Here is an 11,804-nt window from a genome sequence, read left to right on the forward strand (position 1 = left end):
TTATGTTTTCTATTATTATTTTTTTATCACACGTAAAGGTCAGGAATTATCTTTCTTTTAATTTTTTTTTTTTACTGTTTCTCTTAATTACTGCTGTATGTGTGCTCCATGTGAGTGATGTAGGTGCTTATGTAGGTGGGTTCCGACTTATGGTGAAAATTGTGTTACATTGCGCCACAGGAATGGATCTCTGATGTAACTGGAGGATCTACTGTGTATATATATATACAGCCAAGCAATCAAAACAATCGGAATGACCAGTTGCTATGATGTATACTGCGGCAGCCAACTGGTCTGATTGGGCCCTGATTGCCCCCCCCCCAGCTACCCGTGGGCCCTCCCCCCAGTCGGCCTGGCCCCCAATCAGCCCCCCCTACTCCCGATTGGGGGTTGGGTCGGCCGACCGGTTAACTGCCTGTGGTCTCTCCCCGCAACCAGCCAGCCCCACTCCAATCATCTCCCACGTGTCCCCTTCCCCCTGCTGGCCTGGCTCAATCAGCCCCCAACAGGGAGGGCCAACCAGACCCCACCCATGCACAAATTCATGCACCAGGCCTCTGTGTAATATAATATTGTAAAAATAGTTTGAATGTATTTATAAGCATTTTAATAATCTGCAGACATCTCATTGTCTAAATAGAAAGTAAAATATATTAGTTTAGTAGTAATCAAAACCATGAACATTTAACTGATACCTAAATATAGAAGGTGTTATCTATACTAATAAAATGGTAATATGCTAATTAGACCAGACATCTTCCGGATGTCCTTCCTGACAAAGCCAGGGTCGTGGTAGCCAGAAAACCACCTGTGGCCCCTTTCCCAGGCTTCCCTGCCCCCAGGAGGGACCCCCACCCTAATCTGGGGCATGGCTGGCCTGCAAACCATCAGCGCCCCTCACCCAGGCCACCTCCATCCCAGCAGGGACCCCCACCCCAATCTAGGGCCCCCTTCAGGGCAAGCCAGCTGGCCCCCACTTGTGCACCAGGCCTCTATCCTATATAATAAAAGGGTAATATGCAAATTGACCCTAAAGGCAGAACGACCAGAACAACCACTGGACCAGTCACTATGATGCTTACTGACTGCCTCTTTGTCCCTTTCCCTGGCCAGCAGACTCCAATCGACTGATGGCCACCCAATGCGGGGGGCGAGGCCAGCGAGCAGGCTGGGACAGCCAACCTCTTGGTCCCTTCCCCCGGCTGTCAGGCACTGATCACCCGATTGTGAATGGAGAACCGGGGGTGGGTAGTGGCAGGGGGTGGGGCCAGCTGTGGGCAGGTGGGTAGACGGCCCTGATTGCAAGACAGGCCAAGGGACCATACCCACGCATGAATTTCATGTGCCGGGCCTCTAGCACGTTAATAAGTAAGTGATTGTTAAGGATTTGCAATGTACTAAGTTAAACACAGAAACTGATTGATTCTTAAAGACACATGTTTATTTTAATATCAATACAAAAAAAACTGTACTGTTAGTCTATCAATGTAATTGTCATTCAAGCTTCATTTTTGTTTAAAGAAAATCTTGCTAAGCAGATATTTTAAAAGTAACATAATGCCAACTGCATGCAATAAAGCCAATGGAAATGAACTCTTAGGCTATCTGATTGCTCTTATTGGTTTGGTTTTCATATAACAACTAGAAACCCGATGCACGAAATTCATGCAAAAGTAGGTCTTTGCAACCCTGGCTGCCTCGGCCGCCCTTGCAGCCCCGGCTTCATCTGGAAGGTCATCCAGAAGGTCATACAGAAGGTTGTTCTGCTGTTCAGCCAGTCAGTTGATTTGCATATTATGCTTTTATTATTATAGACTATTTAGCATTTGAGTTTTTAATTAGTATGCACCAGTTCTGCTATAGACTGAATTTTTGTGTGCCCTCTAAATTCATATGCAGAAACCTAATCTCCAGTGTGATGTTACCTGGGAGTTGAGCCTTTGGGAGGTGATTAGGTCAGGAGGGCAGAGCCCTCATGAGTGGGATTACTATTTTCATAAAAGAAGCCCCAGGGACTCTGCCCTTTCCACACAGTATAACTGTAATGTACTATTATTGTAACATATTAGGCATTTGTTACTCTAGAATGTATGGAAGGCATATATAACATTACTGATAAATATAGCTTATATCAGAGCATATTTGGGGCTTAAAGCCATCCTCTTTGTTACTGATAATATTTTGTAAAACTTAATACATTGGTAGAAATCCTTCAACCTACCAATAACTCTAAAGCCTTGGTTTCACTAAGTATAATCTCACCTTCTGCTTTTTTAAAAAAAACAAACAAAACACTCCACCTTTTTTGAAAGCTCTGAAGATATTTTAAAATATATTTATTTCTGTTCCAGTAAAGCTGCACTCTGGACTAAATAGAAATGCATTTTTTATTTTCCCTATAAAATGATTTTTTATATTTTTTATATTCCCTGATTTTTTAATTTCCCTATAAAATGTTGATGAACTTCAAAGCAGTGACTTTTAAAGTAGATATTGGGTTGAAAGCTCAAGTAGAGGATGGTTTCACAATGAGTTTTAAGGTTTTCATAAATTGTAATCTCATTTCCTTTTAAAAATCCATTAGAAGAATTATTTCTTATAGATGTAACAATTTTAATATACACTGAAATTAATTTTATTTAGTTTCCTGAAGAACTACAAAGGTAATTAATTTTGAGACTTACAACAACTTAATTGAATGAGAAGGTTGTAACAGTTACCCTTAGATTTTCCTGGGGAGTAATATTTTATGCATGTGTTATTAGAAACACTTGATACCCTTAAGGGGTCACTGAACATTATTAACAACTCCCCCGTAAGAATTTTGAACAAATAAATAAGCGGTTCTCAACCTGTGGGTCACGACCCCTTTGGGGGTCGAACGACCCTTTCACAGGGGTCGCCTAAGACCATCGGAAAACACATAGATAATTACATATTGTTCTTGTGATTAATCACTATGCTTTAATTATGTTCAATTTGTAGCAATGAAATTGGGGGTCACCACAACATGAGGAACTGTATTAAAGGGTCGCGGCATTAGGAAGGTTGAGAGCCACTGAAATACATGAATCAAGAAGTGGCAGACGAAGTCCAGAATATTCCTGTGACTGCTCTTAAAGACACAGCTACTGAAGGAAGACTAATGCTAGTTGCTTTCCATGTGGTGACTCATAGCATGCCCCTGGAAGACTGGCAACAGGCGTGCTACCTGTGGACAGCTGGCTCCCAAGGAAAATGTGGGTCCACTGAGCACAGGTAGTTGCTTTTCTCCAAACCTGTCCATCAGGAATGTCACCCTACATTCTCATGTGCATGAGTATGGAGAAAAGAGAGCTGCAGAGATCTAGAGATAAAACTCTCCTAGCAGATATCAGGAGTAGGAAACAAATATTCCCCTTAGAGAGGATGATCCATAAATGCACAGAGTTCTATTTTAAAAGCATATTTTTTAAGTAAAATCTAGTAATTATGGCCAAAGGCAATAATAATTTTCTCAAATTTGGATGTTGCAAGAAAACAACAAAATACCAGTACTAAGAATGCTAAGAAAGTAAATTCTTTTTATAGAAGTTTGAAGATTTATTGAGAGTTTAATTAAAGTGCATAGTCCATTATCTTATAAATATTGCCCATATATAATTATAGGATGAACATGTGCCACATTTAACTAATTAATGAATGAAAGTGCATAATGGTAAATTTAATTCAAAAGAGATTTTGGACATATTAAGTATGAGTAAGCACAGGGGAAAAAAAAGAATTCTAGACAGAGATTAGTAATTTAGATATAAAACTGGTTAACAGAATTATGAACCAATGAAGCAGTAACCTTTGGGGTTATCTGAGATACTGCACAGAAATAATTTTTATGTCTACCAGACAAAATTCTGCAAGGTATTACTTTATTTTGGAAACTTTGATTCAAAATTAATGATATTCAATGAAGCAAAGAAACATTTCCCTAGAAAATCAATACATTTTTGATGGGCCTGTTAAATGATTTACTTTGAACCTGAAAATATGTGTAGTCTTTTTTCTTTCTTTCTTTTTTTTGTGTCTAATTTTAAATTAACTTCACCCCTTTTTAACAGTTTCTCCAATGTGTTAACTCTCCAAAGTGTTTAATTGAAAATAGTTGACCCATGGACTCATACATGCTAGTAAAAAGCAAAGAAAATTAAGGTCTTTGACCTGTGAGACCAGTGTGAAAATCAGTGTTCAGGAGGCAAAGGCCAGTTTTTAAATCTTAAAGAGCTGAGGTAAAAATAACTATGTTCTTAGCATAGCCAGAATCCAAGTCAATTTCTTGGAATCCAGAAACAGCTGCAACCATTCAGTATTCCATTTTGTCTAAGAACTTAAATATCTTATCTTGTAGCATAAAAATACAGAGTGTCTAACTTATCCCACTTAGAAGAGTGTTGTTGTAGGATCGAGTAAGAAGGATATATCTAATAGTACCTGATATGAGGGACAATCTAACAAATTAATGGAGAGTAACTTTTTGGGCTTAAATTAGTTGGCACACAAGAATTAATAGGTGCAAATTTATGTTAGAAAGTATTGGTTTATTAATTGATTTTCATAAGTATATTTGTAAGTGTAAGCTGGATGTTTTTAGAAGAGAAACACTGATGCATTACTCTGTATAATCTTTTACTGCATCGAGTATTTAAAGCAAAGAATCTACTCCCTGAAAGCACTGGTTATAAACACCCATTCAATACTGTATGTACTTTTTAAACTTTTGCTGAGATGATTTTTTTAAGCCTACTTAGCATACTCTCGCTCATGATGAGAAGGGATTTGTGAATAATCAGGGACAGGATGTCAACTCATATTGCAAACACTCAAACTTGCAAACGTAACTCTTGAAAAAAGTATGAAGCCTCCATCTGCCTCTTCAGGGCATTTTCACAGCATTCTGAAAGGATACAGAGACACATCCAAAGCTCATCTTAGAGGAAATTTTATAATTTCAACTCTATTAATAATTCAAGGACAGTAGGTTGCAATTGAGGGGGCTGTGGAGTTCAATTTTAAGTGCGGAAATTTTATATTGTGAGTACACTAGTCAAAACTCTGTTAGCTTATTACACATGTGGGCATTAAATATAGTCACAACCAGATCAGAACATTAAGCAGTATAAAGATGTCCATTGGCCCCAGATTAATCTCTCATACTTGACACACCATTATAATATTTCGTGAATAAAACATCCACAAATATAATGACCAACTTAATGCATAGTTGATTTATTCTTAAATATTTTGTGATAGACTATTTATTGGAATTTAGCTCCCAGTATATTATTGGCACTAAAGTTAAGAATAAATACTATAGATTGAGTTTTGTGGCTTTGGAAAAGAAAGAAAAGTATTTTAAAAGTGAGTTAATACATACTAATGGTTTCTCAAAATGTATTTCAGGAAACCACTACTGTTTTTCATTTATGTATCAGTGATACAAGATTTTTGGACTGGAACACACGGTGTTCCCCTGGGCAGGATGGTCACAGTCTTTGTCCATCAGAGTTGAAGAATGAATCCACGAACTGAAGACGGTATAGCAAAGATGGAGATTTATTGAAGAACAAGTACAGACTCCCACGTGGTGAAGGGGAAAGAATCTCACAGCACAGACACCCCCCTGGGGAGGGGGAAGATTCCCACTGGCTTTCTGTTTCCCTGGTTTATAAAGGCTGCAGTTCCTGTGCCTTGATATCCTCTCTGATTGGTCAATATTCCCTTTTGAATTGGTTACTATAGTAACCCCTGAGGCCCTCCCCCCTCATTGTCCTCCTATTCCTTCAGCGTTTCTTTCCTTTTGTAAATATAGACCTTTTGGCTACTCCCAGTTCCCTTGTCTTATGTCAATGTAACTCTTGCCACTCTCTTGTGTTGTGGAAATGTAACTTCTCCCAGTCTATAGCCCTGTGTTTTTTTTCTATGAACCCCCAATTCTCAAATTCCCTAAACGTGCCTATGTCCCCCTAAAATTCCTATTTCATCAGGATTTTTTTAATTGTTTGATTCAAATTTAAATGTAACATGTAATTTAATTTTTGTAAACGGTAATAAGAAAAATAGAAATTTAAGTTTGTTTACATTAAACCTTAATATAGACAATGAATGTGTCAACCTCAGCTATCAGGCCAACTCAGAGTAAAGCTCTTTAGTCATCTTGGAACATGCGTTCAAAGTTGTTATGAGGAGGAATATAGGGTGCAACGTGGGGGTGGGTTCGGAGGCTAGCAATCTGAATCTGTGCCAGTGACCAGTGTCTTAGTGCACATTCTTGTCAGCCTATACTTAAGTCACTGCCCCTTCCTTAGGCGATAGTCTGTTCTCCTGGGTGCTCCTAATTTGCAGGGGCCATGGGCCGGGAATCTGGCAGCTTGTCTGGAGAGGGGGAATTGCAGGTGCCACCCAGGCCAGGCATTTAGAAACAATCTAACTTCCCCATTCTAACTGACTCAGGAGGGGCTGTGAAAGCCTGCCACAAAAGCCCGGAAGTAAGGAAACAAAGAATTTAGAACTATATATAAGGAGTAATCTCACTGTATAAGTTGTTCAGGCTTTAGATCTTTGAATACCCTGAGCCAGCAGCGCTGCTTTAAATAAAGGGTTTTTCCTGAATCTCCAGTACTCATTGTGTATTTTCCAGTCACCTGGTAAATTCTGCAACAGTAATACATGTGTCATTGACTGTAAGTACTAAGCACTTACTATTGTGGCCCCTAGAGATGGAACTTCCTTAGACATGTATCCATTCTATCCTTACTATGCGTAATGCTATGGTGTCTGATCTATAACTTTATTACATTTTCAATTATAAATAAGACAGATTACAGATAAATATTTTTCTCTGTGAAGTATATACAGAAAATAATTTGCTGATTATCTGCATTTTGTCAACAGATTTCAGTTTTGTCACAACTCAACAAGAGGAGTTCAACTTTATTTACAAAGGAAGAAGTTTAGATCCATAGAAACTAGGGTATGTCCACGTGGCCATTCCACTAGCAGCGTTTTGGGGATTTTAACTACAATCTCTGTGACACCAAATCTAAAGTGAGTACTGCCTGAGAAAGAGCTGAAAAGAAGGGAGATAAGAAAGGTGGAATTGTAACAGCAGAACCAGTTCAAAAGGACCCAATCCTGTTTCTAACAGGATACTGAATTACCTCTCAGGAATAATAGTCATGCAGAGGAAGGATGGGCAGAGGAGAGAACCCTGACCTCCAGATGCAACCAGAACCAAAGTCTTGCCCCCCTCGTGGGACCAAAGGACCGAGATGTAACTGGAACTTGAATACAGGACCCTTTTCAGAAGTGAAAGGTCTATATATCCTCTTTCCTGATTTGGGGAGAAGCATTGTTTATTATATGATATTTAATCAAGAGAGTTATTTTTTTGATTAGTATAAGATTTCATATATCCTCTGTAACAAAGTGACCAATTAGAACTTACTATATAAAAATCAGCCCTAACCGGTTTGGCTCAGTGGATAGAGCGCTGGCCTGCGGACTGAAGGGTCCCAGGTTCGATTCCGGTCAAGGGCATGTACCTGGGTTGCAGGCACATCCCCAGTGGGGAGTGTGCAGGAGGCAGCTGATCGATGTTTCTCTCTCATCGATGTTTCTAACTCTCTATCCCTCTCCTTTCCTCTCTGTAAAAAATCAATAAAATATATTTTTAAAAAATCAAATAAAAAGCTTCTATTTGTTTACCTCGCTTATACAAAGAAGTTATAAAAGTTTACTATTTCACATAAGAGCCAATTTGAAATTCTTGAGAATCATATTTTATTCCTGGTCAGGAAATATAAATGTTCTAACAATATTCATTCTTTATAAAACAATTAGTACATTAATTGCAATTCTATTCTTGTTTCTAATATACCATTTTAAATCTTCTGATGACATGAAATAGTCTAAAAACATATTTGTAAAAGTACTAATGAGAAGTGAGAACAAAATAGAGTCAAACCTCAGTGCTCAATGTCTCCCATCTACAACAATTCAGTTCTCAATCAAGTTGTTCACAGAAAAAAATGCCTCAGTGGCTGAACAAGCTTCAGTTTTCAGCCTCACAACCTTTTAATGCTGATACATCCATATGACAAAATGCATCTCTCAGGTCCCAAACAATTGAAAGAATGCGCCAGTATGAGTCAGTTTATTCTAACATGTCAGGAAATTGTGCTGTGAATATTCTTCTGATTTTAACAATAAAGGGGCCATCAAGAGTGCTAACGTTGCTAATGGTGTGAAAGAAACATGGACCACAGGCAATTGAAGAGGTAGAAAAATTAGTTGATTTTGGATAAATGGAAGCTGTGAGCCAGTGACAGCAAATGAAGCTGCTGCCCCTGACCTGAGAGATGACCCTGTAACAAGTCTGACAGTGGTTTGTTGAAGGCTATTAGGGGGGTGGTTTGGTAAATTTAAGGAAAAAAAAAGTGTTTGTTTATAGGTTGAACAACACATTAGACATGTACTGTAGATAAGAAAGGTTAAAACAGGTCATCAGTTGGGGGTCTGGAATGAATTAATTCAATTTATATGATTTCTAATGGGAAAAAAATGAATGGGTTTTCAAAGAAATCACTTCTCAAACAGCCTTCCAGAATGAATTAAATCCAAGAACTGAGGTTCCATTGTATTAAAAAATAGAAAATTATTGATATCTGACATTGAATCATATTGAGGTATTTCTTAATAATTAAAACAGTGTGATATCAGCATAGGAATAAAACAACTGGATTATTTTGGCAGCAGGAACTACAATGCCTGAGGGACAGAAATGTAAATGTTAATGATCTTTATTATTTACTTAAGATACCCAAAAGTGAGCAGTTTTGGGGTTTTTCAGCAGCGCAGTGTTTTTGGATAATTATTTCAGCCTTTCCTTAGTATTATAATATGTCTGCCACTCGATAACACATATCAAGTCCTTACACAATGACAAACCATGAAGAAAAGAAGGTGTGGGTGGAAAGAAAACTTTGTTCTTGTAACAATTTCTCATATTAGGCAAGACAAAGGCTTCTTTCAAGATGTTATTTACCAGAAATGAATGACGGGCTTACTTCTTGCCTATACACTAGGAAAATCATGAGATTATAGTCACTGATATAGGGCTATTACGATTCATCTCCTCATCTTTCCTCACAATGATATTCCCTGTGGACATATGTGAGATAAAGTTAATAATGCCAAAAAGCAATGATGTATGTAGAATAGGCAAGTTGAGTTTCATGCCTTACATTTCAATCAGTGTAATAGAACAGAGTACAGATATGAAGCGAGACCATGGAGAAATTTACTATCATATATAATTAAAACATAATTTCTATTCAGTTGAATGTGAGCGGGAATATAAGACAATTGGGGAGTGGGGGGACTAGCAACCTGAATCTGTGCCAATAACCAGTATTCTGAGGCACATTTTTGTTAGCCTATAATTAAGTCACCGCCCCTTCCTTAGGCAGTAATCTGTTTTCCTACATACTCCCAGTTTACGAGGGCCATTAACCAAGAATTTAAAAACTTAGCCAGAGGGGAGTCACTGGTGCGACCCAGGTCAGGACTTCAGATGCAATCTTACTTCTCTATTCTAACTGACTTGGGAAGGTCTGGGAAAGCCTGCCACAAAACAAAGAAACTAGGGGGATAAAAGGAAAGCTTCCTCCATATTCATCACTCAGACTTTGGAAAACTGACTTCCCTAAGTCACTGTATTTGTACATCTGCAAATAAAGGGTTTGCCGTGAATCTTCTGAATACTCGTGTGTTTTCCAGTCTCCTGGTAAATTCTGCAACAAATGAGGGTTGCACTACTCAATAGTTAGTATTGTGGTAACTTTCCCATTTTCTGAAATAAGAATTAAAATAAACTTATCATCCATTATGTTTTATAATAAAAGCAATACTAATTGAAACATTGATTTCAAAGTGGAATTTAAAATCATAAAATTAGTAATACAAAATAGTAGTGAAGATACTTCTTCATCCTGAACTGGTGAAGGCTATATTATAAATTTACATTGTAATCTTAAAGGAAAATAAAAATAACTCTAAATTTTAACAATTTAAAGTCATAAGCCAACAGGAAAAAAAAGTCATTTAAAACATTGAAAGACAAGTGAAACAATATCAAAAATAATGTTTATGTCAATAAAAACTTAAAGATATTAAAGCATTCACATATTAATAAGCAACCGATTATAAGAATATAAAAATAAACTAGATTAAAAAAGCTACTGACAGAAGAGAAAATGTAAAACTGCAAATGTAAAGAAGCATGAGTAAACCTCATTCCCAAATGATGTGGGAAATACAGTGCCTTGGAAACCAATATGGAGGGTGTTGAGTCCGAGTTTACAGTTTTATAGCTGTTTTATATACAGTTTTATAGGATATATGTCAGTTTTATTTCTAATTCAGCAATTTTGCTTCAAAATGTCTTTTCTGGTGAATTCTAAATACCTTATTTCTCAAAATTTTCTCACTCTCTTATATTTCTCAATAAGTAATGAATAAAATATTTGATATTTACATAACAGACAAGTGTTAAACGTTTTGGGAAAAAAATTCCTGGAAATAGAAAAAAGCAAATAAAAACAATTATGAAGGTAAAATTAGGAAAAATTAGTGTTCTTTTTGACACAGATTTCAAGGTGAAGGAGATGCCAGAAATGATTTCTAGGTTTGAATACATGGTGGGTAAGAACTTTAGAAAGTAGGAATAAGGTTGTTTCGTGGGGGTGGAGGGTAGGTTAGGGCAAAGACAAAGGTAATTATTGTTGTCATGGAAATGTTTGGATTAGAGATGCATTAAACTATTCAATTAAATGTCATAAATTTATAGTTGGCTGTTATGGGCAATCAGAAAAACAACTAGATTTTTACCCATGATATAGGACAACTGAATAAACTATAGGAAAGAAGTATTCTCTAGAATAGATACTGAGGTATATGTGATACTCAACACAGAGATATGGTTGTATCCCATTCCTTTAAATTTACTTTCATTTTCTTATAAACTTTTCTTATAAACTGTATTTTAAAATAGTTTTTATCATCTGTGTACTCAAAAAAGGTTTGGAGCAATGCATTGAATTTCTTCTCACTCCATACTTAGCCTTTATAATAAATGTAAAACATAACATATAAAGTTATAATTCCTAACTCAAATGACAATACTTTTTTAAAAAGCAGCTCCAAGATTATTTAATACAAATTAGTTTATTATAACATTTAACTTAATACTCATCTATTGTAAATGTCTCTGTACCAACTCAAGTAAAACTACATTGCTCTTTTTTTAAGTTTCAAAGGATAGATAAGAAAAATATGATCATTCAAATTCATAACAATAGCTGCAATTATAACAGCATGTTCTTCTCTTACATGTGAACTGAAATAAAAGATTTCTGTGACAATGGAAATTAAACAGAAACAGAAGTTTTTCTGAAATAATTTCACTAGAAGATAATTTTAAGTCATATGTTTTTCACTCAACAATATTTTAATATCTAATATGTGACAATTAGCTAATAAGCCAGATATATGTTTCTTAAGTAAGCCATTACTTGTTTATTTGCTTTTCATTCAATCTATATATATAAAAGCCTAAGTGACTGTCCGACCATTTGACCATCCAACTGGTAGCGGTGATGCACACTGACCACCAGAGGGCAGATGCTCAACACAGGAGCTGCCAAGCTGCAGTGACTTGGCAGCTGGGGTTCTAAGGTGATGCACCCAGAACCAGAGACGGTAACCCAATTCCG

Source organism: Myotis davidii, unplaced genomic scaffold, assembly GCF_000327345.1.
Source record: "Myotis davidii unplaced genomic scaffold, ASM32734v1 scaffold455, whole genome shotgun sequence".
NCBI classification, from domain to species: Eukaryota; Metazoa; Chordata; class Mammalia; order Chiroptera; family Vespertilionidae; genus Myotis; species Myotis davidii.